We start from the raw sequence: 4246 nt of genomic DNA, 5'->3' as shown, positions 1-4246 counted from the left end.
CGCGGCCACCCCGTCCCGGCGCCTCCCCGCGGTGACCGGCGGCGGCCCCGCGGACTGACCGCGCGGGCGGGCGGGAACGGCTTTAAGGGGCGCGCCGGGCGCTGCTCCGCCGGGAGGGGCGGGGATGGGGCGGTGCCAGAGCCCCCTCCCCTTTCCCGGGCGGTGGGGGAAGCCCGGGGGCGGGCACGGCCCCGCCTGCTGAGGGAGGGAGGGAGGGAAGGGGCGGCCGGCGGGAGTGGCGGCGCGGAGCGGCGGGGGCTGCTGGGGCTGGGACAGCATCCGCAGACAGCGGAGGTGGCCGCGCTCGGCCATCCCCGGTGACAGCTTGCGTAGCCGGAGAGCCGCGGGGACAGGCGAGGGCGGTGGAGAAGCCCCTGTCCCAAAGCGCTGCTCCTGGCTCAGGGCTCAGCCGCGAACGTCTGCCGCCGGGAGAGCGCTTGTTTGGGAGTTGTTTGTGTTTTGGTTCTGGGGAGTTGGTGTGGTTGATTTTTCCCTGCCCCTTGGCTCGGACCGCGGTGTTCCCGGCGGCGCAAGGCCAGCGTTCCCCCCGCCTCTCTGGCCGCCAGGCACACGGTGCGTCCAGACGGGTGTTCCTGGCACATTCGTCCCGCCGGCCTGGCAGCAGATCTGAAGGGGCTGTACACTGCCTTCGCCGTGGCCTTGTGCCTCGCGTTTGAACACAGCGATCAGGTCGAGACTAAGAGCAGCGCCCATGGGGCGGTAACTGCGAGCGCCACGGACGGGACGTGCCCGCGCCCATGTCGGCTTTGGAAGCTGGCCGCGTTTCGCGGGATTTTCCTGTCAAGCTGCCGGGCAGACAGTCGGGCTTCACTGTGCAATTACGGTTGAAACACAGTTTCCTTTGGGCCCTCAAAGTGACAGCCACCATATGCTTATTTGCATTAAATAAATCAGCGAGAAGCCTGCGGCAGAGGAGGGCACAGCCCGCGGGTCGCCGAGCCTGGCTGGCAGTGTGACACCGGGCTCGCACAGCGGGGACCGGCAATTAGGGCTGCTGCTCTCAGCAGACATAACTCGGGAGGGTTTTGTGCCCTACTTCATATTGTTTTCAGGCCATCCAGGTCACACTGTGTCATTGTCTTGCTTTCAGAGGAAGGTATGCCCCTCTCTAATTAGAATTAGATCCTGAGGTAACCTGCCTCGTGGAGTTAGTTTGTAAAAACAGGACAAGTTTCTGTCTTTTCTAACGGCAAATAACTTACCGTGACACATTGCTTCTTTGAGACTTAACATGCATTGGTGTAATCAAAATGCTAAAAATTACTTTGTGGACTTAATTTAAATTCCTAGTCAATTTTAGATAAACTGAAGTAGTCTTAGTTGGAATGAACATAGAATCCTGCGTGTGGATTTTTGTGCCAGTCTTATTTACACTGATTAAAAAAGAAAAAAAAAAAGAAAACAGCCCTACTTAATATGCTTTCTGTTTAATGTAGGCAATATGTAAGGCGTCATGATCCTTTTCAAACTACAGCTGGAATTATCACGACTTCATGGCTTGAACCACAGAAGAACCTTCTTCTGAGAATTAGCACTCCTAAATAGTTATTTTGCAGTTCTGATATAAGAAGGTAATAATTGCACACTTGACCAAACAGGCTCATTCTTGATAGAAGCGAAAGTTCACTTGGTTTTTCTTTTTCTTTCTCTGGAAGTTGAAAAGGTAGTTGATCCAAGGAAATGCCTATTTTCTGTATTCATCAGTGCAAAGGAGGATTTTTCACTCATGAATAATGATCTTTAAGAATAGCTTAAGAATAAATTTTGCGTTACAGTGTTTCCCTTTATCTGCCTCTGTTCCAATTTCCCCTTTCAGAAAGTTGTTATTCTCACTGCCCATTATCTATGTACTACTCTAGACTTATGGACTTGTTATGGAAAACTTACACATATTATCATTTATTTTCTTGCCTGAGGCTCTTTCTGGGCATCTTTCCAGAATCTGTGTAAGTGCTTTCAGGACAACTGTACCATTTTGTTGTCTGTCATTACCACAGGCTTTATCTTTAACTGTTTGTCAAAAGCTTAAACTGCCCCTGAGCATAAATGTGGCTTTTCAAGGTAGGCTTTGCTCCTGGCATTATCCAGGTTTGCAGTTTGTCCCCACAAGAGGAACAAGGCATTTCCTCCTGTCGCACACAATTGTTATCTATCATCTCTCACTTTGTTTTATAACTCCCAAAAGTGTACCAAGTGATTTAGAGAAAAATTAGAAAGCTATGGCCTGAGCTTGGCCTGCAGTATGAGCCTGCCACAAAATGTGAAACAGAGTGAGCATTCTGGCTTTGGAACAAGAATCTGACTTTTGTGGATGCACTGGCATTTGACAGTAGAAAAACAAGCAGGTAGGAATAAAACTGGTACCTTTTCTGCCTCAACAACCTATAAAGAGCATGTTCGTTATCTGCTCTGAATTTCCACTCTCTTCATTAGTAACACAGATTGGAATTTCGAGTTGCTTGTAAAAGGAAAAATTATAAATGTTAATCTTATTTACTTTGTAAAATGATTGATTAAGATGCATTAAACGATGTGGATGATCTTACTCAGCTTTTTAGTAGCCTTATTTCAAATTAACCAAATTCTCTTTGAAAATGAAATGGTTATTTAAGCCTACGGATTGTTGCAGTTAGTATGAAATAGCTGATTGTTGCAGAAAGCTCTCCATCTCAAAGAATGAGATATATTCTTCACAGATGGATTGTTAAAACCTTTATATTTTTAAATCCGGGGAAACTTTCTCCTATGTCTAGGAAAATTAACTGTGTTTTGTATTTCTTTTTGAAAGGAATCTAAAGTTTTCTAAAGGCAAACTCTACTTGTGTTGTGGTGTAAGACCAGGAATTGCCTGAATGGTGGAGCAATCAAATATTCCATGCATTGCTCTGCTGCCTGAGGCTAAACTCTCTTGTTTGTCTTTTTTGTTTTGTTTTGTTTTGTTTTGTTTTGTTTTCATTCTGAAGACAAATGACTGCTTCCTGGTGATACATTCAAGCACTTTATTCTCTGTGATTTGTTGATTTGACTTTCTGAATCTGTAACTGATCACAGAAGTCAAAACTTTTCATAAGCAAAAATGAAATTTCGGGACAGAGAATCCCTTTGGCAAAATCTCTTGAATTTCAGGTATTCCACAGAAGAAGAAATTACATCTCCCCTATGCTTGTTATTGCAGCACACATTTCTACAAAACCAAGGGCACTTAGAGCTAAAATGCACAGTTTCCAAATAGTGTTCCTACTTTTAACTATTCTCAGCTTGAGTTGGCTGTTCTCACTGTGTACACCATGGTAGGGGATGGAGTCTTATACCTTTTATACCTCTTTCATTTCCATACAATTTGGGTTTTTTTTAATATAGGTCTATATTTTTAAATCAACCTGAGCCTACTGTTTAAATGAAAGTCTGTTTTCTTGTCCACTGCTGTTATGAGCACAAAAAAAGTGTATCTTCTCTGATCAAGAAGGGTCTTTCTTTTCTGTAGGAACAGAAGATTCACTTATTAACATTTTCTGGTCTGGGTTTTGTCTTTTTCCATGAAATGTTAATACTTTTAATGTAGAAATCAAAGCCTTAGTTAGAGGAAGGTTATTTTGTTGTCCATAATTTTCCAACCCCTTTTACCTGTTGGAAATTGCCCATAAAGTGAGATCTGCCATCCCAGTCTCAATAATTTATTGATGCTTTAGTCACTCTGAATTTCCATGGCACATAAGAGGATCCTTTTGCTATGAATTTTCAGTGAAAAGAATCACCCATTTTTGAAGCTTTAATCAATAGATTGGAAGAAACAGAGATGAGGAGTAGGAAGGGATTTAGGTTGAGTACATTTCAGCCTAAAAGAGAGAGAAGAATCGAGATCAGCTTCCAAAGGATTGTGCACATTTATTGCCCTGTGATCACTGGATGGGTGGGGGAAGTAGGTGGAATAGATAACATTGCACATGTCTTTCTGAAACTGAAGAGGAGCTTTGAGGACTGGCTTAGACTAGGCACTGCAGTGTGGGGTGATTAAAGGGGACTCCTGCTGGGGAAGATTACTCCAAGGGTCATCGCAGGACTAAAACTACACGTCAGATCTCCTGATTCGGACTCGGTGTCAAATTTCAAAACATTTCAAAGCCATCCTATCCCTAAACGTGCTCTCCTATTCCACCTTCCCCATTCTTTAGTGTAAGTGGATATATGTATATATGTACTTTGTACACAATATATGTGTGCACAC

This window comes from Sturnus vulgaris, chromosome 2, assembly GCF_052056855.1.
Source record: "Sturnus vulgaris isolate bStuVul1 chromosome 2, bStuVul1.hap1, whole genome shotgun sequence".
NCBI lineage: Eukaryota > Metazoa > Chordata > Aves > Passeriformes > Sturnidae > Sturnus > Sturnus vulgaris.
Note: the sequence above shows the minus strand (reverse complement) of the source record.